Genomic DNA, 23,711 nt, shown 5'->3' on the forward strand with positions numbered 1-23,711 from the left:
ATTTTCTAAAAAAAAAGAGTTGACGCGTATGCATGGCTTTGTCAACTTATAGTCGACACATGGTTCTAGTAGCAGTGGCCGTTGGATTTCCATCCAACGGATGCCTTGCTTCTTCTTCAATCTCGGATATTCTAGCTTCACCCGCCCAAAAAATGATTCCTCCCCCTGACATCTGGGGCGCACCATTTCGGAAGCTGACCCGTGGGCCTACTAAGTTGACGCGTACCAAGGGCTTTGTCAACTTGGTCAATATAAACGATTCTAGCTGCAGTGACCGTACGATGTCCATCCAACGGCCGTAGTGCTTCTTCAACCTCTGCTCTTCTTGCTCCAGCCGCCCAAAGCAGCGCCGGTCGTGCCGCATGCTCCTGCCTCCCGTGTCCGGTTGTGCTGCCGCAGAGGCCTCACCGCCCCTACTATTCCCACCGCTGGCCAGGCCCTGCGGCGACGGCAGCCTCACACCGCAGCCGAACTAGTGAACCCTCGTACTCCTCTCCGCGCGGGCTTCCACTGCCGCATCTTCCCCAGCTCCGCGTCTTCCCCAGCTCCGCGTCGTCCCCTTCCTAGGCCTCACCGTCGTCCACCGCCCTGGTGCTCTCGGCGCGGCGTGGTCAACGTGGTCAAGGAACGGCTTCCATCGAACGTGGACTGTACGTGGAGAGGCTGACAGCTGGGTCCACGACGGCAGCAAGGAAGTGCCTCCGTATTACTCGGAAAATAATGATTCCTCCACCTGACAGCAGGGACCCACCGGATGGGCCACCGTATTTCGTCAAAAAAACGTTTCCCCCTGACTGCTGTGACCCACCGGACGGGCCACCGTATTGCGCGAAAAAACGTTCCCCCCGCTGTCAGCTCGGACCCACCGAAAGTGCATCCTTATTACGCACAAAAAGTGAATACTCCCCCTGCTGGTTGGGACCCACCTTGGTGGGAGGCTGACTTGTGGGCCTACTAAGTTGACGGGGACGGAGTGCTTTGTCAACTTAGTCAATATGAACGATTCTAGCTCCAGTGACCGTACGATGTCCATCCAACGGCCATAGTGCTTCTTCAACCTCTGGTCTTGTTGCTCTAGCCACCCAAAGCAGCGCCGGTCGTGCCGCATGCTCCTGCCTCCCGTGGCCGGCTGTGTTGCCGCGGAGGCCTCACCACCCCTACTATTCCCACTGCTGGCCAGGCCCTGCGGCGACGGAAGCCTCACACCACAGCCGAACCAGCGAACCCTCGTACTCCTCTCCGCGTGGGCTTCCACTACCGCGTCTTCCTCGGCTCCGCGTCGTCCCCCTTCCTAGGCCTCACCGTCGTCCACCGCCTTGGTGCTCTCGGCACGGCGTGGTCAACACGGTCAAGGAACGACTTCCATCGGAAGAGTACTGTACGTGGAGAGGCTGACAGCTGGGTCCACGGTGGCCGCAAGGAAGTGCCTCCTTATTACGCGCAAAATAATTATTCCTCCACCTGACAGCAGGGACCCACCGCACGGGCAACTGTATTTCATAAAAAAATGTTTCCCCCTGACTGCTGGGACCTACCAGCTACATCTTCGCACGCAAGGAAGTGCATCCGGGCAAAAAAATGATTCGCCCCCCTGACTGCTGGGACCCACCAGCTACATCTTCGCAGGCAAGGAAGTGCCTGACAGTTGGGACCCACCTGGTCGAAGCGTACGTAGCGTTGTCATTCTGGTCGCGAACGTGTACGTACATACTGGTCGATGTAGAGGCGCGCACGTGTCATAGTAGAGGCGCGCACGTAGCATGTACACGTACGTACAGCGGCCAGTGTGCAAGAAAGAAAATACGGCCACGTATGTACATACGGGCAGGGTCTCGAACGCCTACTCGCGCATACGTACGGCCAGGGCTCGTGTACATGGCTGGGTCGGAACGGAGAAACAACATCGTCGTCGTGTTCATGGGGAGCCAACCGGCTGCATCGGAACAGAATGCGTCGTCGTGTTCATCGGGAGGGCTTGGATGGAACAGCCGATGGAAACGAGGCCTGGCGTACCGCAGAACGGAGGAAACAGCCTTGTGTTCGATCGGCCACGTTCGAAATGGGATCCTGTTCATCGGGAGGGGTCTGGCGTACCGCAAAACGGAGGAAACGGACCTCCTACGGTCGAAACGGGGGTCCTGTTGATCGGGAGGAGTGTGGCGTACCGCAAAACGGAGGAAACGGACTTGTGTTGGAGCGCTACGATCGAAACGGGGGTCGTGTTCATCAGGAGGGGTGTGGCGTACCGCAAAACGGGACTCTACAAGATACTGTTCATCTCCACGGTCGACCTCCTCCAGCCTCCACGGGCTACAGTTCATCCATCATCGACCTCCTCCAGCCTCCACCTGCGACTGTTCATCCACGAGCTCCTGTTCATCCAGCCTCCACCGCGCGCTACTCCACCAGCTACTGTTCAACTAGCCCTCTCCACGGGCTCCTGTTCAACCACCCCTTCACGGGCTACTGTTCATCCAGCCCTCCACCGTCTACTATTCATCATTCCCTCCACGGGGTGGTCCTGTTCATCCTGCCCTTCACGGGGTCCTGTTCATCCAGCCCCAACCGGCTCAATCGATCGGGGTCCTGTTCATCCAGAGGCAACACCACGGGGTCCTGTTCATCCACCCCCACCGGGAACTGTTCATCCAAACCCCCCAGCAACGCTCACTGTTCATCCAGAGGCAGCATCGATCGGCTTCCGTTAGCAGCAGTAACGAAGGAATCGCTCGATCGGGTTTAGTTAACAGCCATCGATCGGGTTCAGTAACGCGTAGCCTGCAGTGCAATCGCTCGGGTTTAGTTAGAGCCCAACACCTCGCTCAGGTTCAGTTATAGCCCAATACCTCGCACCCACGCGCGTGCGTGTACGAGAGAAATGTGCATCGGTCGGCCCCGACCACCCACCGTAACCGGGAACACCCCGATATTTTCCTCGCCCTCGCTTCTACCATGGTTTTTTCCGTCTTGGACGGCCCAAAGAATGTCATGCAGCTGCATCTCCGGCCCGCCCAGGAAGAAAAGCCCATTTTCTGTCTTGATTTTTTGTCATAGAAGTAGGACCCCACCACATCTATGATGATACCGGGTTTTGTCACAATTATCGTCATAGAAGTGTCATAAGTATGACAGAAAAAAATTCGTTCGGCCCAAAATGTCACGGATGTGTCTTTTTTTGTAGTGTTAGATAATCTTTCAAGCATTTGACCAATAAAAGGCAAAGGGTAATGATCTTTTCTAGCAGCTTTATTTAATTTTCTAAAACCAGTTACCATTCTATAGCCTGTAACAATTCTTTGTGGAATAAGTTCATTATTATCATTAGGACCAACAGTAATACATCCTTTCTTAGGGACACAATGAACATGACTTACCCATCTACTATCAGCTATAGGATAGATTATACCTGCTTCGAGAAGTTTTAATATTTCCATTCTTACCTCCTCTTTCATCTTCAGTAACCAACGTTGGTGATCAACAACTGGTTTAGCATCAGGTTCCATATTAATTTTGTGCTGACATAGAGTGGGACTAATGCCCTTTAAATCATCAAGAGTATATCCAATAGCAGCTCGGTGCTTCCTTAGAACTTCAAATAATCTTTCTTCTTCATGTTCCGAAAGGTTAGCACCGATAATAACTGGATATATTTTCTTTTCATCGAGATAAGCATATTTCAAAGTGTCTGGCGATTGTTTTAATTCAAACACAGGATCACCTTTAGGTGGAGGAGTACCTCCAAGAGTTTCAATAGGCAAATTTTGTTTAAGCAGAGGACGTTGTTCAAATAAAATCTTATCTATTTCATTTCTTTCATGCATATGTAAATCATTCTCATGGTCTAGCAAATATTGTTCTAAAGGATCACTAGGTGGCACATCAATAGAAGCAAGACCAATTAATTCATTAGGCAATTCTTTTTCATGATGATTTCTACTAAACTTGGAAAAATTAAACTCATGAGACTCGTCACCAAAGCTAACACCAACAGTTTGTTTCTTGCAATCTATCTTAGCATTAACTGTGTTCAAGAAAGGTCTACCAAAGATAATGGGACAAAAGTCATCTTGTGGGGAACCAAGAACAAGAAAATTAGTAGGGTATTTTATTTTCCCACACAAGACTTCAACATCTCTAATAATCCCACAAGGTGATATGGTGTCTCTTTTAGCAAGTTTAATAGTAACATCTATGTCTTCTATCTCTGCAGGTGCTATGTATTTCTTAATTTCTTGATATAAAGTGTAAGGATTAGCACTCACACTAGCACCCATGTCACATAAACCATGATAACAGTGATCTCCTATTTTAACTGAAATGACAGGCATGCCAACAACTGGTCTATGTTTATCCCCTTTATCGGGTTTAGCAATTCTAGCAGCTTCTGCACAGAAGTAAATAACATGCCCATCTATATCTTCTTCCAAGAGATCTTTAACCATAGCAACATTAGGTTCTACTCTAATTTGTTCACCTGGTTTAGGTGTTCTAAGATAGCTTTTGTTAACCACACTTAAAACTTTAGCATGTTCCTTATCCTAACAGGAAAAGGGGGTTTCTCAATATAAGCAGTAGGAACAACTGGATCAACATTATAGAGTATAGTTTCTTCTTTAACTGGTACCAGTTCTTTAATTTATTCTTTAATAGGTGGGTGATATTTAAACCACTTCTCTTTAGGGAGTTTAACATGAGTAGCAAATGATTCACAAAAGGAGGCTACTATCTCAGAGTCATGTCCATATTTAGTGTTAAACTTTTGAAAAGCATCGGTATCCATAAAAGATTTAACACAATCGTACTTAAGCTTTATACCTGACTCTTTACCTTCGTCGAGTTCCCAGTCTTCAGAGTTGCGTTTAATTCTTTCCAAAAGATCCCACCGGAACTCAATAGTTTTCTTCATAAAAGAACAAGCACAAGAAGTATCAAGCATGGTTTGATCATTACGAGAAAGCCGAGCATAAAAGTTCTGAATAATAATTTCTCTTGAGAGCTCATGATTGGGGCATGAATATAACATTGACTTAAGCCTCCCCCAAGCTAGAGTGATACTTTCTCCTTCACGAGGCCAAAAATTATATATATAATTCCGATCACGATGAACTAGATGCATAGGATAATTTTTTTGGTGGAACTCCAATTTTAAATGATTCCAATTCCATTATCCAATATCATCGCATAGCCTATACCATGCCAATGTTTTTCCCTTTAGAGATAAAGGGAAAACCTTTTTCATCACCTCATCTCCGGGTAAACCTGCAAGCTTGAACAATCCATAAATTTGTTCTACATATATCAAGTGCATATCAGGATGTTCGGTTCCATCTCCTGGATAAGGATTAGCTAGCAGTTGTTCTATCATACCCGAAGGAATTTCATATTCAATATTTTCAGTAGGTGTAGTAGGTTGAGGGGTAGCTAATTGTGGTTGTGGACAAGGTGAAGATACGCCGAACAAGCCCCTCAAAGGATTGTTTTTCATAGTAACAAGTGACAATAAATGTCAGCACACTATATAAATGTTTCCTTACCAAATTCCACTTACCAAAGGCGTTTCACTCCCCGGCAATGGCGCCATAAAATAGCCTTGATGACCCACAAGTATAGGGGATCAACTGTAGCTCTTCTCGATAAGTAAGAGTGTTGAACCCAACGAGGAGCAGAAGGAAATGACAAGTAGTTTTTAGTAAGGTAATGTCTGCAATTGCTGAAATTGTAAGTAGCAGAGTAGTTTGATAGCATGATAATTTGTAACGAGCAAGTAACGATAATAGTAACAAGTATGCAGCAAGGTAGCCCAATCCTTTTGAGGCGAAGGACATGCCAATATGGTTTCTTATGGTAAGCAAAGCGTTCTTGAGGGTACACGGGAACTTCATCTAGTCACTTTCATCATGTTGATTTAATTCGTGTTCGCTACTTTGATGATTTGATATGTGGGTGGACCGGTGCTTAGGTGCTGTTCTTACTTGAACAAACCTCCTACTTATGATTAACCCTCCCGCAAGCATCCGCAACTACGAAAAAGGTATTAAGAATAAATTCTAACCATAGCATTAAACTTTTGGGTCCAATCGGTCCCTTACGGAATAGTGCATAAACTGGGGTTTAAGCTTTTATCACTCTCACAACCCACCATCTATTTACTACTCCACAATGCATTCCCTTAGGCCCAAGTATGGTGAAGTGTCATGTAGTCGGCGTTCACATGACACCACTAAGAGAATCACAACATGCATACCATCAAAATATCAAACACATATCAAGTTCACATGATTACTTGCAACATGATTTATCCCGTGACCTCAAGAACAAAGGTAACTACTCACAAATAATGAACATGCTCATGATCAGAGGAGTATTAAATAGCATCATGGATCTGAACATATAATCTTCCACCAAATAAACCATATAGTAATCAACTGCAAGATGTAATCAACACTACTAGTCACCCCCTAGCAACAATCTATAGTTCTGGGACAAGATTGAATACAATAGATGAACTAGGGTTTGAGATGAGATGGTGCTGGTGAAGATGTTGATGGAGATTGCCCTCCCCAAGATGGGAGAGTTGTTGGTGATGATGATGATTTCCCCCTCCGGGAGGGAAGTTCCCCCGGCAGAATCGCTCCGCCGGAGAGCAAAAGTGCTCCTACCCAAGTTCCACCTCGAGACGGCGACGCTCTGCCCCGAAAGTCTTCTCCTTGATTTTTCTAGGTCAAAATGACTTGTATACCAGAAGATGGGCAGCGGAGATGGGCCGAGGAGGCCACAACCCACCAGGGCGCGCTAGGGAGGCTTGGCGCGCCCAGGTGGGTTGTGCCCACATGGTGGCCCCCTATGTTAGTTATTGGCTCCAATATTCCTTAAATAATCCATAAAAAATCTCCGTGAAGTTTCAGCTCATTTTGAGTTGTGCAGAATAGGTGGCCTGACGTAGCTTTTTCAGGTCCAGATTTCCAGCTGCCGGAATTCTCCCTCTTGGTGTGTACCTTGAAAATTATGAGATAAAAGGCATTAGAATTACTCCAAAAAGCATTATGATGGATAAAAACATTATAAATAACAGTAAGAAAACATGATGCAAAATGGACGTATCAATGGTCCTCTTCGTCAAAGATGATGGGCGTGCGTGATCATTTGAGCGGCTTCCAAGCCTCTACCGCTGGCTCCACGACATTGACCTCACATGCCCACCGTCCAAGTTGGCAGTGAGAGGAGTGCAGAGATGCACCCTCGTCAATGCACAGGGCGTCAATGGCCTTCTAGAACACCTGCTCACTAGTTTCCTCTTTATCCCCTCCATCACTCTCATTGTTGCAAGCTTCCTTCTCTCGACCCCTGGCGGGTTTTCCTTGGTTCCGGAAGGTTTTGCCGGTGCGATTTGCTTCACCTCCTCGGCCCTTCCCGCCAATGGTATTCTGACCATTTTCTCTATCACGCTTCTCATATTCTGCTCTCTGCCTCTTGACAAGCTGCTCAACCTGATGACACTCTTGAAGATCGTGGCCCTTGGTCCGATGAATCTTGCAGTACGGCTCGTCGCCTTTGCCGGCCTTCTCAGCAGCCGCAGCTTCCCGGTAGTCAGCGCACACGGCAGCTTCCTTGCCGGGGGCTTCGGCTCTCACCTTCTTGCTGGTACTAGGTGTGCCCAATCCTTCGATAGTCATCACTACCTTATCCTTGCGCCTCTTGCTGCGCTTCTTGCTCTTCTTCTGACTGATGGATTCGTCGTCATCCTCTGAGTCGACGTTGATGCAATCCTCCTCTCCGGGTAGTTTCCTTCCTTCCTCTGTGATAGCCTGGCTTATAAGGGATGATAGACTACTCATATCAATAAGGAATTCCTTCTTTTCAGGGAGCCTATTCGGACAGAACTCCAAAGTTAAGTGTGCTCATCTTGGAGTAGTTTCAGGATGGGTGCCGACCGGGAAGTTGCTCCTGGGTGCACACAAGTGAGGACAAAGTGCGCAGAAAAAACTAGTATTGATCAGTGGGCCAGCCTAGATCCCGCTAGGATTAACGACCACCGGGGGTGTGTCCGGGGTGTTACAAGTTGGTATCAGAATCGACCCTTGCGGTTACACGGATGTTTGCGGACAAGTGCGCGGTCATGTTGTTCATGACGTTTGTGTCCCGTCGTGGCACATGATATGCACATGTACCGGACTGGATGCACAAACGTATGTGCCAAGAGGGAACGCTCCTGTGGACCGACAAGGACGTCGGCTCCTCTGAGTGGGGGTGTATGTGATAGCCTGACTTATTAGGGATGATAGACTACTCATATCAATAAAGAATTCCTTCTTTTCAGGGAGCCCATTCGAACAGAACTCCAAAGTTAAGCATTCTTAGCTTGGAGTAGTTTCAGGATGGGTGACCGGCCATGAAGTTGCTCCCGGGTGCGCACGATTGAGGACAAAGTGCACAGAAAAGACTAGTATTGATCTGTGGAGCCAGTCTAGATCCCATTAGGAGTAACGACCACCGGCGGGTGTGTTCGGGGCGTTATATCATCCATCCGAGCACACTTGTCCACCAAGGTGTAAAGCTCCTTCACAATCTTGGGAAACCGCACGTTCATGCACAGATTGGATTGGAAGGCAGCTATGACAGCTGCCAGATGGATATTTGGGATGTTCCTGTGGACTCTGCTGAATCTCTGCAAATACTTCTGGAGAGTCTCTCCTTCTTTCTGCTGGAGGAGCTGCAAGTCACTAGGCCACCCTGGTTCTTGACAGCCGCTAGTGAAGGCGCCAGTGAACTCATGGCACAGGTCAGCCCATGATGAAATGGAGTTCTCCGGCAAGTGAATCAGCACCTCACGTTGGACTTGAGTGCCAAAGGGAAGTAGTTGGCAAATACCTTCTCATCGCCCCACCCAATAGCTTGAAAAGCGATGGTGTAGATGCTCAGAAACTGTGTCGGGTTCAGCCTCCCATCATACTTCTCGGGTATCTCTGGCTTGAATGTGCGAATGGACGGCCAACAGACTTGTCGCAGCTCACGAGTAAAGGCAGGGCACTCAACCTCAAAAGGTAGGCACCCGCCAACCTCGAGTGCGGGCTCGTCAACGTCGGGACCATCGCACCCATTGGTCCGACGGTGGTCGTCGCGGCGTCGCTCAATGACGACATGCGCTTCTCCCCTCCGCCGGTCCTCTAGGGCTTGCCGTTGGCCTGGACGTGCTCGAGGGTCAGAAGAGGCCATCGAGACGTCGTCAGGTTCTTGATTATACCACGCTCGCGCTGGTTGCCGCGGTGGGGACTGCACCGTGGGGGTGCCCCCTTCTGTACGACCAGCAGCGCGAGCCGTTGTTGTCGGTTTGGGAGGTCGTGGCAGGCCAGCTCACCGTGAGCCCCCGCCTCGGTGAAACTGGGGAGACTCTGGATGGTGGAACGCCACTCGTCCATCTGTTTGTCCGTCGGTGGAAACCTTAGTAGCAGCCGAGCCCGCGCCATTGCCTCCGTAGCAGTTCTTGGCATGGGTGATGACGATGTGGACCGCACCATCGCTTGGCTTCTGAAGGTGCCAGCAGCGACAGCACCACGTCCTCGCTGTTGCGAGGCGACCATTTGGATGGGATGGTGATGTGGTGAAGGCGCTTGAGGGCCAGTGGCTCTGTTGGGCGCAGCGACCTGGTCGACTCGGTCCGGGGGAGATGCATGTGCTACAGTCGCTCCCATGGTGGGGGTGGCCGGAGGGCGGCGATTCGCCCCAGACCGAGCGTCGCCGCTGTGGTTGTGCCCGTCGATGAGAGGAAGGGGCGCGGATGGAATAATCCCTTCACCCGTACCTCGTGGGGCATGGCCATCGGGATGTTGCTGATGCTGCTCTCGTACAGTGTCTCCTGCTCTGGCTTCGGCCACATCCCCAGTAGCGTCCACATCCTCGTGCGCCTTCGCAACCCCCACAGCATTAGTGGCTGCAGGCGGCAGAGCCTTCCAGGTGGACGGGTGAGCTGAAGCACCGGATTTCTTCTTAGGCGCCATGGTCGATGGCGCCGTCGAAGATGAAGATGGCGATGAAGATTAAGCGTTGCTCACGCTTTCAAGTACGCGCAAGTGATCCCCCTACCCGGCGCGCCAATGATGTCGCGGGAAACCACGGCCACCAATGGGACCAAAGGTCCCTTGCTGGTTTGGCGGGGGGACGGCACGTTGCACAAAGAGCAGAAGAGCGTGGGGCAGCACGACAGAGATCACACGGGCAGTTTTACCAAGGTTCAGGCCGCGGTGATGCGTAAAACCCTACTCCTGCTTTGGTGGATTGATGGTGGAAAAATGTTGGTGGTCACAGCACATTTTCCCGGCAGGGTTGCCTGAGGGAGAAACGGTTACGTGCGTATGAAATGTGAGGGTTTGCTAACATAGGGTCCAACCCTTTCTAAGGTTGCCTCAGGCCTCCTTTTATAGACTAAGGGGTCACCAAAGTGGCAAATTAGTCATTATGCACTGATAAGATAGCAAACAATGCTATCATACCTAACTCTGCAGGCTGACAGAGCACAGTAAATGTTCCACTCAACGTCACATCGTCGCTTGCCCGGCAAGCCACGCCAGGCTATTTTGCCAGCTTCGCGCCTGCTCGCTCGACACATGCAGGACGGGTGTCATATGTAGGTATTTCCTGTAGAAAGAGGCTACCATGTGGCAAATGGCTGCCACTTAGTCACCTTGCGGCTGGACACTGCATTGATCGACGACGTGCGTCATGGTGAAGTGGTTTGGTGAGGTGGCTCCGCCCCCGCAAGTTCTGGCAGGACCTGCCGGGACATCTTGGAGGTTTCCTTCCGGGGGCGACCCGTCCTCGCCAGGCTCGCCTGCTAGGCAAGGGAGGCTTTTCTCCTGGTGGTTACTTACTTCTCTGGCTTGGTCTTGGTCCTCTTGATCTGCACATTGGTCCTTTGAAGATCTTGATCTCTTGTACCTTGGCCTGATCTTGGTGTTGTAATCTTGCTCCCGTGCCTGTGCATAGTCTGGCAACGGACCCAGGGTTTGTTGCACTGGCAAAGTGGGATTGCTGCTTCTGCATCCAAATCTTTAAACCAAAGTTATTCCAGATGAGTCCAGTATATCTACCTATATGCGGTATCACCCTACTGTTCCAGGTAAATTTGCATGTGCCGCCTCTAGATATTCAAATGAATATCTGGTTTGTGTGCCCATACCATTCGCGGAACGATAGGGGCGGTCAGTATCTTCCATGCTAAGTGGGTTATTCTTGTGATGAGTGTTTATTCACTCGTCCTTGCACGAGAGGGGCTGGTAATAGGAATGCCCAGCCCCGAAATGAAAAATAATAATTAAACAAACTCCCCTTGGAAGTTGTTGGTATGGAGGGCACCCAAGGATTCAGCTAGCCATGGCTTGTGTTTGCTGGTGGAGGGGGAGTAAACCTTACTTTTATCGCTTGGGAACCGCCGCTAATGTGTTTGGAATGGAAGCTATTGACAACTCCTGGTCGTGAAGTGACGAGAAAGGTGTACCTCCCAAAAATATATTTATCTTCGATTTAAGATTTGAGCTCTGGCACCTCTGCTAATCCCTGCTTCCCTCTGCAAAGGGCTTACCTATTTACTTTTATGTTATTTTACTTTTATGTTGAGTCATCACCTTCTCAAACAACCACCAGTCCTGAGAGCATTATTGTCATCCTGATGCATTGTGTATAGTTAATGTTCAGTGCATCATGACTGGATCTCTTCTACCATGAATTACAATGTTTAGTCGCTGCTTGAACTTTGGAGGTGCTCTACTTTTTTGTTTTGTGGTCTCAGAAAGGGCTACCGAGATACCAATATTATCATATTATATCATGATTGTTTAGACAAAGTGTTGGCATTTGAAATATTTTATTATTGCTCGCTAGTTGATTATGCCATTGATATGAGTGAATATAATTTCTAAGAGTTATTATTTGCATGGTTAGTCATGATCTTTGCTGAAAACCTGGGTACTATTTAAGCATATGTATAAACACAAGAACAAAAGAGTTCGTGAAAGTTTTTCTTTGTCACTTTCAGTTTATCAACTGAATTGCTTGAGGACAAGTAATGGGTTAAGCTTGAGGGAGTTGATACGTCTCCTTTGTATCTACTTTTCCTAATGCTTTTGCTCTTGTTTTGGACTCTAATTTGCATAATTTTGATGAAACTAACCCAGACTGACGTTGTTTTCAGCAGAACTACCATGGTGTTGTTTTTGTGCAGAAATATAAGTTCTCAAAATTGGACAAAACATTTTGGAGCCTTATTTTGGAATAAATAAAAATTACTGGAACCAAGACCCACTGGAGGGGTGGGGGCAGCTGCCCACTAGGCACAAGGGCACGCCACCCACCTTTGGCGCGCCCTGGTGGGTCATGGGGCCCACGAGGCTCCGCTGGCCCTAATCTCGACGCTATAAAATCCTATTTTTCCAAAAAAATAGGAGAGGAAGTTTCATCGTGTTTTACGATACGGTGCCGCGGCCACCTACCGTTCTTCTCAGGAGGCCAGATATGGAGTCCGTTCAGGGCTCCGAGTGGGGGATCTTCCGTCTTCGTCATCATCAACCATCCTCCATAACCAATTTTATGATGCTCGCCACCGGGAGTGAGTAATTCCTTCATAGGCTTGTTGGTCGGTGATGGGTTGGATGAGATTCATCATGTAATCAAGTTAGTTTTGTTAGGGCTTGGTCCCTAGTATCCACTATGTTCTGAGATTGATGTTGGTATGACTTTGCTATGCTTAATGCTTGTCAATAAGGCCCGATTGCCATGATTTTAGATCTGAACCGTTTATTTTTTCACGATCATATATACATTCGTGATCCAATCTTGCAAGTTATATGCACCTATTACATGTTATGATCCACATACCCAAGGTGACAACAATTGGGATTCTTTCCGGTGATTACTGTAATTTGAGGAGTGTCTGTGCCAAAACCAACAGATCTCGGGTAGGGGTCCTGAACTGTGGACCTTGGATCGATGGGGAACAGTAGATGTAGGACATGATGTTTACGTAGGTTCGGGCCCTCTCTAAGAGGTAAAACCCTACATCCTGCTTGATTATGTTGCTTGTGTATAAGGGGGTTAGAGAGTAGATCTACCACGAGATCAAACAAACTAAACCCTAACTAGTAGGATGGGAATTGTTCTTCTAACCTCTACGGACCAAGCCCCCTGGTTTATATAGACACAAGGGGTGCTAGGGCATACAGATAGTCGGTTACATCAAGCAAACCCCGCATCTTCCATCTTGACTTGGGGTAAACACTAAGGCACAAAAGTTCTTCGGTCCGGATACAATGCGGCTCACCAATCCGGCCCATGTGAGATAGGCCGGCATCCCGAGGACCCCCTAATCCGGGACTCCCTCAGTAGTCCCCGAACTAGCCTTCAACGCCGTCTTGATATTACTTCTGTAACTGCATACTCCAGCTTCTAGGCGAGTTCCCCTTCTTATGTGTATTCAGAATTATCCTTCTTTAGTAAACTCTCCAAACAGTGCTCGATCCACCTCGACCATACGTCGATCCGTATCAGAATCCGAACTATCGATTTTACTTAGCCTTGAAGTCCTATCGTTCGAGTGTGGACAGTACCTTTGACTAACAACTTTTGGTGAGGGGTCACATTCGGTCATAAACATGAGGACTCAATGCGCTGCTCGAGGCAGCCCCTCCAATGACATGTCCCGTCAGGGAGGAGATCGTGTCCCGTATTTTATGGGATTTGATAATTGATTCTCATCATCCCACTCGCGCATAATGTCACGAGTATATCGGGAAGAGGTGAGGCTGGTGGCGCATTTACATGACTCTTCGCATTATGACTACCTGTAAAATAGAGCAGCCAAGATTTACCCCCATACGCCTTCTTCTTCCTCTCACCACGGCCTTCCAAATCTACAGAGCTTGAGCACTCCAATCTATCTTCCCACAAAGTTAAGTACGGCAATGGCCGGATCTAGAGCGAAGGGCCAGAGGGAGGCCTCGTTCGTCACCAACAACGACATTGAGGACCTAAAGCGGACGGGCTTCCTTCCCCCAACATTGCTCACCTGGCCCCTGAAGAAGGCTAAGTTGTGCCGACACCTCGTGCAGGCGAACGGGAGGGTATCGTCCCACACTTCATCCGAGGACTGGGTTTTCCCCTCCACACGTTCGTTCGACGGTTGATGTTCTACTATCGCCTTGATTTCTATGACCTGTCCCCGAATTTTCTCCTCCATATCTCGGCCTTCATCATCATTTGTGAGGCCTTCCTCCAGGTCCAGCCGCACTTTGGCCTATGGCTGAAGGTTTACAATGTTAAGCCAAAGATCGTCGACGGCCAGCATGCAGATTGCGGGGGCTCCATGGTGAGCAGGCTTACCTGACTCGGTTGGCCATAGGACGTGTTTCTAGACACAGTCAAGGTCTAGCGAAAGGAATTGTTCTACATCACAGAGCCCCGTGATGCGATCTGGATTGTCGCTCCGGAATTCAGATCTGGGCCCCCAGCGAGGTTAACCTCATGCACCAGAAAGGACCATGACTGGGGCTCTACCACCAAAGTTGAGGTGCTGCACACACGCATCTCCAATATGATAAAGGTAGGGGCCGCCATGACCAATGTGGTCCAGATTATGATCTACTGTGGTCTCCTGCCTTGCCAACGCCGATCCACACCAATGTGGTCCAGATTATGATCTACTGTGGTCTCCTGCCTTGCCAACGCCGATCCACACCAATGTGGTCTTGGAAGCCCATAGACCCCCGCACCGCGCAGTACCTCCATGGTACCACCCGTGAGAATCTATGGAGGGTGTTGTTCAAGCCACAGAAGACGTGGCCGACTGAGAAGGAGGACATTGGCCTTGACACCGAGAAACACCCCCCCAAGGAGGTAATGTAGCACGGTCCCTTTTGTGTTCGGATATTTACTATCTTACTATGATCCTCAGCTCTTTCATCTTGTTTTCCAGGGCTGGCTTAAGAAAGCCGAGGAGATGGATTGTCCGGCGCCACTGCTTGAAGACCCAATGTTGACCCTGTAACAAGAGATGTTGATCGTGGCGCCTTACAAGGCGCCCGGGAAAAGGAGAAGAAGAAAAGGAATGCACAGTAGGCCAGGGAGGGTGATGCGGCTTGAAGCTACGTCGGTATTTCCCCAAAGAGGAAGGGATGATACAGCACAGCAGCGGTAGGTATTTCCCTGAGTGATGAAACCAAGGTTATCGAACCAGTAGGAGAACCAAGCAACACAACGTAAACAGCACCTGCACACAAATAGAAAATACTCGCAACCCGACGTGTAAAAGGGGTTGTCAATCCCTTTCGGGTAACGGCGGAGGTAGGGAAGTGGACATGAGAGAGATGTAAATATTGATAGATCAAACGCCAAATAAAATAAATTGCAGCAAGGTATTTTTGTATTTTTGGTTTAATAGATCCGGAAATAAAAGGCAAATAAAATACACCGCAAAGGCAAATAATATGAGAAAGAGACCCGGGGGCCGTAGGTTTCACTAGTGGCTTCTCTCAAAAAAATAGCAAACGGTGGGTGAACAAATTACTGTTGGGAAATTGATAGAACTTCAAATAATCATGATGATATCCAGGCAATGATCATTATATAGGCATCACGTCCAAGATTAGTAGACCGACTCCTGCCTGCATCTACTAGTATTACTCCACACATCGACCGCTATCCAGCATGCATCTAGTGTATTAAGTTCATGGAGAAACGGAGTAATGCAATAAGAACGATGACATGATGTAGACAAGATCTATTTATGTAGAAATAGACCCCATCGTTTTATCCTTAGTAGAAACGATACATACGTGTCGGTTCCCCTTCTGTCACTGGGATCAAGCACCTTAAGATCAAACCCACTACAAAGCACCTTCCCATTGCAAGATAAATAGATCAAGTTGGCCAAAGAAAACCCAAATATCGGAGAAGAAATACGAGGCTATAAGCAATCATGCATATAAGAGATCAAAGAAGACTCAAATAACTTTCATGGATAAAAAGATAGATCTGATCATAAACTCAAAGTTCCTCCGATCCCAACAAACACACCGCAGAAAGAGTTACATCATATGGATCTCCAAGTTATTGATAATCAAAAGAGAGAGAGAGAGGAAGCCATCTAGCTACTAACTATGGACCCGTAGGTCTACAAAGAACTACTCACGCATCATCGGAGAGGCACGAATGGAAGTCGTGAACCCCTCCATGATGGTGTCTAGATTGGATCTGGTGGTTCTGGACTCTCCTGCAGCTGGAATTGATTTTCGTCGACTCCCCTAGGGTTTCTGAAATATTGGGGTAATTATAGAGCAAAGAGTTGGTTCAGGGGGCACCCAAGGTGGGCACAACCACCAGGGCGCGCCTGGGCCTCCTGGCGTGCCCTGGTGGTTTTTTCTCCTCTCGGAGCACCCCCAGGCGCTTCTCCGACCCACTGGATGTCTTCTAGTCCAAAAAAATCCACAAAAAGTTTCGCTGCGTTTGGACTCCGTTTTGGTATTGATTTCATGCAATGTAAAAAACATGCAGAAAACATCAAGTGGCACTTGGCACTATGTCAATAGGTTAGTACCAAAAAATAATATAAAATGACTATAAAATGATTATAAAACATCCAAGAATGATAATATAACAGCATGGAACTATCAAAAATTATAGATACGTTGGAGACGTATCAGAGGACCTCCGCACAAGAGGTCATCCGGATAGCAAATCCGCAGACACCGCGGCCGCATCTGTCCAAGACGAGGATGAGTACAAGGATGAAGAGGAGAGTGACTCCTCCCAATCCAAGAAGAGAGCGTCGCCGGCCAAAGCCGAAGGGGAATACACACCCCCAGCTCCGAAGAGGAGGGGGGAACTTGTCATACTTGATGGTACGTCCATTTTGCATCATGCTTTTATATTGGTATTTGTTGCATTATGGGATGTTATTACACATTATGGTACAATACTTATGCCTTTTCTCTCTTATTTTACAAGATCTACATGAAGAGGGAGAATGCTGGCAGCTAGAATTCTAGACCAGAAAGGAGCAAATCTGAGAGACCTATGCTACACAACTCGAAAAGTCCTGAAAATTTACGGAGAATTATTTTGGAATATATAAAAAATATTGGGCGAAGAAAATACCAGGAGGGACCCACCAGGTGGACTCAAGCCTGGGGGCGCGCCCTACCCCCTAGGCGGGCCCCTAGTGCTTGTGGGGCCCCTGGGAGGCCTTCGGTGCCCATCTTTTGCTATATGGAGGGTTTTGACCTGGAAAAAATCATAAGGAAGCTTCCGGGATGAAGCGCCGCCGTATCAATGTGGAACCTGGGCACAAGCAATCTAGGGCTCTAGCGGAGCTGTTCTACCGGGGAAATTTCCCTCCAGGAGGGGGGAATTGAAGCCATCGTCATCACCAACGATCCTCTCATCGGGAGGCGGTCAATCTCCATCACCATCATCACCAGCACCATCTCCTCTCAAACTCTAGTTCATCTCTTGTATCTGATCTTTGTTTCAAAACCTCATATTGGTACCTGTGGGTTGCAAGTAGTGTTGATTACTCGTAATTAATGCTAGTTGGTTTATTCGGTGGAAGATCATATTTTCAGCTCCTTGATTCTATTTAATACCCCTCTAATTATGAACATGGATATGCTTTGTGAGTAGTTACGTTTGTTCCTCAGGACATGTGAGAAGTCTTGTTATAAGTAATCATGTGAATTTGGTATTCGTTCGATATTTTGATGAGATGTATGTTGTCTTTCCTCTAGTGGTGTTATGTGAATGTCGACTACATGACACTTCACCATGATTTGGGTCGAGGGGAAGGCATTGGGAAGTAATAAGTAGATGATGGGTTGCTAGCATGACAGAAGCATAAACCCTAGTTTATGCGTTGCTTCGTAAGGGGCTAATTTGGATCCACATGTTTCGTGCTATGATTAGAGTTATCTTAATTCTTCTTTCTTAGTTCTGGATGCTTGCGAGAGGTGTTAACCATAAGTGGGAGGCTTGTCCAAGTAAGGACAGCACCCAAGCACCAGTCCACCCGCATATCAAATTATCAAAGTAACGAACGCGAATCATATGAGCATGATGAAAACTAACTTGACAGTAATTCCCATGTGTCCTCGGGAGTGCTTTCCTTTATATAAGAGTTTGTCCAGGCTTGTGCTTTGCTCTAAAAAGGATTGAGCCACCTTGCTGCACCTCATTTACATTTGTTACTTGTTACCTGTTATGAATTATCTTATCACACAACTATCTGCTACCGATAATTTCAGTGCTTCCAGAGAATACCTTGCTGAAAACCGCTTGTCATTACCTTCTGCTCCTTGTTGGGTTTGACACTCTTACTTATCAAAAGGACTACAATAGATCCCCTATACTTGTGGGTCATCAAGGCTCTTTTCTGGCTCCGGCGCCGGGGAGTGAAGCGCCTTTGGTGAGTGGAATTTGGTAAGGAAACATTTATATTACGTGCTGAAATTTACTGTCACTTGTCACTATGGAAAATAATCCTTTGAGGGCCTTGTTCATGGTATCTTCACCCTGACCTGTTGAGCAAGAAGTTTCCCCTCAACCTACTGAACCTACTAAAAATATTTATTATGTAATTCCTTCAGATATGATAGAGAAACTGCTTGCTAATCCTTATGCAGGACATGGAACACTAAATCCTGATATGCATCTAATCTATGTGGATGAAGTTTTTAGATTATTTAAGCTTGCAGGTTTGCCCGAGGATGATTTCAAGAAGAAGGTCTTCCCTTTATCTTTGAAGGGAAAGGCATTGACATGGTATAGGCTATGTGATGATATTGGATCTTGGAACTACAATCGATCGAAATTGGAATTTCATCAGAAGTTTTATCCTATTCATCTGGTTCATCGTGATCGGAATTATATATATATATATATATATATATATATAATTTTTGGGCTCTTGAAGGAGAAAGTATTTCTCAAGTTTGGTGGAGGCTTAAGTCAATTTTATATTCATGCCCCAATCATGAGCTCTCAAGAGAAATTATTATTCAGAATTTTTATGCTCGACTTTCTTGTAATGATCAATCCATGCTCGATACTTCTTGTACTGGTTCTTTTATCAAGAAGACTATTGAATTCAAATGGGATTTATTTGAAAGAATTAAAAGCAACTCTGAGGATTGGGAACTCGACGAAGGTAAGGATTCAGGTATAAACCTTAAGTTTGATTGTGTTAAATCTTTTATGGTTACCGATGCTTTTCGTGAATTTAGCACTAAATATGGACTTGACTCGGAGATAGTAGCTTCTTTCTCTGAATCATTTGCTACTCGTGTTGATCTCCCTAAGCAGAAGTGGTCTTAATATCATCCTCCCATTGAAGTAAAAGTAGTAGAACCTATTAAAGTTTAAGAAGAAACTATTACTTACAATGTTGATCCTGTTATTCCTACTGCTTATATTAAAAAAACTTTCCCTTTTAGGATAAAAGAACATGCTAAAGCTTCAACTGTGGTTCGTAAGAGTTATACTAGAACACCTACAGCCCCTGAACAAATTAAAGTTGAACCTAGTATGGCTATGGTTGAAGATCTCTTGGTCGATAATATTGATGGGCATGTTATTTATTTCTGTGATGAAGCTACTAGAATTGCTAGACCTGATAATAAAGATAAACCTAGACCTGTTGTTGGTATACCTGTTGTTCTGTTAAAATAGGAGATCATTCTTGTCATGGCTTATGTGATTTGGGTGCTAGTGTGAGTGCAATTCCCTTTACATTATATCAATGAATTATGAATGATATTGCACCTGCTGAAATAGAAGACATTGATGTTACTATTAAGCTTGCTAATAGGGATACTATATCACCAATTGGGATTTTTAGAGCTGTTGAAGTCTTATGTAGGAAAATAAAATACCCTATTGATTTTCTTGTTCTTGGTTCCCCACAAGATGATTTTCCCATTATATTTGGTAAACCTTTCTTGAACACTGTTAATGCTAAGATAGATTGCAAGAAAGAAATTGTTAGTGTAAGTTTTGGGGATGTGTCTCAAGAGTTCAATTTCTCCAAATTTCATAGACAACCCCATGATAAAGATTTCCTAGTGAAGATGAAATTATTGGTCTTTCTTCTATTGTTGTGCCTCCTACTGTAACGCCCACGATGTGGCTATATCTTTGAAAGGTAGCAGGTGCGTTACTGTAACGCCCACGATGCAGCTATATCTCCCACGTGTCGAGGCACGACTTAGAGGCATAACCGCATAGTGGTTTTGTCGCAAGAAGGGTCATCTTCACACAATCCCATGTAATGAACAAGAATGGGATAAAGAGTTGGCTTACAATCGCCACTTCACACAATACATGAATAAATATCATACATCATCCAAAATACAAGCATATAGACCGACTACGGTCAAAATCTAGATGAAAATAAGACAACCCCAAATGGTAGACCCCCGATCGTCCGAACTGGGCTCCACTACTGATCATCAGGAAAAGACACATAGTAACGACCACGTTCCTCGTCGAACTCCCACTTGAGATCGACGCCATCATCTGCACTGGCATCGTTGGCACCTGCAACTGTTTTGGTAGAATCTGTGAGTCACGGGGACTCAGCAATCTCACACCCGCGAGATCAAGACTATTTAAGCTTATAGGAAAGGGAGGTGCAAAGAGGTGGAGCTGCAGCGGCAAAAGCATATATGGTGGCTAACTTGCACAAATGAGAGTGAGAAGAGAAGCAACGGAACGGACGTCATCTAGCAATGACGAAGAAGAGGTCCTGAACACCTACTTACGTCATTCATAACACAGACCGTGTTCACTTCCCGGACTCCGCCGAGAAGAGACCATCACGGCTACACACGCAGTTGATGTATTTTAATTGGGTCAAGTGACAAGTTATCTACAACCGGACATTAACAAATTCCCATCTGCCTCATAACCGCGGGCACGGCTTTCGAAAGATAATACCCTGCAGGGGTGTCCCAACTTAGCCCATCATAAGCTCTCACGGTCAACGAAGGATAAACCTTCTCCCGGAAAGACCCGATCAGTCTCGGAATCCCGGTTTACAAGACATCTCGACAATGGTAAAACAAGACCAGCAAAGCCGCCCGAATGTGCCGACAAATCCCGATAGGAGCTGCACATATCTCGTTCTCAGGGCACACCGGATAAGTCAAGCTACGAGTAAAACCAGACCTCGAGTTTCCCCGAGGTGGCCCCGCAGGCTCCTCGGTTCGGACCAACACTCGAAGGAGCACTGGCCCGGGGGGTTAAAATAAGATGACCCTCGGGCTCGCGAAAACCCGGGGGAAAAGGCTTAGGTAGCAAATGGTAAAACCAAGGTTGGTCCTTGCTGGAGGAGTTTTATTCAAGGCGAACTGTCAAGGGGGTCCCATAAATCACCCGACCGCGTAAGGAACGCAAACTCAAGGAACATAATCCCGGTATAACAGTAACTAGGGCGGCAAGAGTGGAACAAAACACCAGGCATAAGGCCGAGCCTTCCACCCTTTACCATATATATATAGATGCATTAATTAAATAAGAGATATTGTGATATCCCAACATATCCATGTTCCGACATGGAACAAACTTCAACTTCACCTGCAACTAGCAACGCTATAAGAGGGGCTGAGCAAAAGCGGTAACTTAGTCAAACAACGGTTTGCTAGGAAAGGATGGTTAGGGGCTGACATGGCTAAAATGGGAGACATGATATAGCAAGTGATAGGTAGCGAGCATGGCAATAGAGCGAACAACTTGCATAGCAAAGATAGAAGTGATTTCGAGGGGTGGTCATCTTGCCTGCAAGGTTCTCAGAGTTGTCGAAAGCTTGATCCTCGTAAGCGTACTCGACAGGTTCCTCGTTCACGAACTCGTCTCCCGGCTCTACCCAAGACAAGAACACAAACAAACGGAACCACAATCAACAACGAGAAATGCGCAAGCAACATGATGCAAAACATGTATGATATGCGATGCATATGCGTGCTCCGGAAGGAAAATGATGAACATGGCAGTAACTTGGCAAACCAAGCATGCCACTGGAAAGATGAGATGATTTCGGTCGAAATCGATATAAAGATCACCGGAATCGGATGCACGGTTTGCAAATGGCAAGCAAAACAAGAATGACACGAATCTGCGATTAACAACATGATAGCACTTAAAATGCAACAGGTAACAATGCTACAGTACCCCAACATAGCAACAAAGCGCATGTCAGTAATCTACAGGAGGTGGTTAACAAAAGAGGAACAGTGAGCTACGGCTAGTTCACAACATATCAAGCTCAAACAAGCATGGAAAAAGTGCAAAAGATTACAGGTTCACAGACTTAGTGGAAAACTGGACATGGCAGAAATCAGCATCAGGTAGCAATGTTCAGAGCATGAAATCAACATGCTACAGGAACTTAACATAGCAAAACAAGGCATGGCAGTGTTCTACTAAATGCACATGACAAAAGTCCCTTACTGACCATAAGCCAAAAATGAACAGAAGATATGGTGGCAAGCATGTAAACAGAGCATGGCAGAAATAATAATATGTAGGCCTCTTTGTGAGCTTGATGCACTCACTACAGAGCAATGCATGACAAACCAAGCACACCTAAAGCAAGATGGCATGTTTATGAACCTATCCATGGCAAGAACAATAGCATAGCATGCATGTATCAACTACAATAAGCTTGGAAAAATTGCATATCATGTTAAGAATCTGCCAGAAATATTTTATAGCAAAAGTAGAGAAAGATTGAGTCATGCTATGGCACTCCATAATTGCAAACAATTGCAGGAATGGATCCAATACAACTATAGCTACAAAACATCCTTAATGAACATCTCCAAAATATGCATGGATCTCTCTGTAGCATCAAGTTTACATGGCAACAAAATTATGCTAGTCACCACAGAGACCACAAAAATACATGGACTACACCACTGGAAAGATGGCATGGCATACTCCAAAACACATGTAGAGCTCATGCTCAAAAAATGCACAGATTAAATGATACAAAAATAACAAATCTCCAAGTTCTCATAAGAACCAGAGAATAACAGCAACTAGCCCTCTTCCAACAGAGATTTTGGCATAAAGATGACCTCTAATGAACATGATGCAATTGAACAAAATGAAGAGCATCACGAGTCGAACAATTTGACATATTACACGCGCGAATCGGAGCTACATGCACAGAGTTATGGCATCGGGAACAGGAGCACTTGCTGAGAAAAATTAGTGACTTGGAGAAAAAAAACGGGTCGAGGAGAAGTCAACGGGGGCTATTACCAGATTCGATCGAGGGAGCTCGCTCGATGGAGTTCGCCGGCGGGAGAGAAGAGAGAGGAAGCAGCGGCCGTCGGCGGGGGAAGGAGGAGGCGAGGCGGCGGCGGTCGCCTGCGGGAAGGCGGCGGGCGGCGAGGGCCAGCCGGGCGGCGGCGGGGCACACGGCCGGCGGCGACGGCGAGGATGCCCGCGCGGCGGCGCGGGACCACGGCGCCGGCGCGACGAGGAGCAGACGGCGGAGCGCGGAGGGGCGCGGCGAGGCGTCGGGCCGGCGGGCCTGCGGGCCGCGGCGGTAGGAGGCCGGAGGCGGGCCACGTGGCAGCTTGCGATTCGTCCGCCGGCGCGGGCGGACGTGTCTGGCGCGGGCGGACGTTGTCCGGCGGCGCGAGGTGGAGGACGCTAGGGTTAGACTGCGA

The sequence above is a fragment of the Triticum aestivum genome, chromosome 2D (genome assembly GCF_018294505.1).
Source record: "Triticum aestivum cultivar Chinese Spring chromosome 2D, IWGSC CS RefSeq v2.1, whole genome shotgun sequence".
NCBI classification, from domain to species: Eukaryota; Viridiplantae; Streptophyta; class Magnoliopsida; order Poales; family Poaceae; genus Triticum; species Triticum aestivum.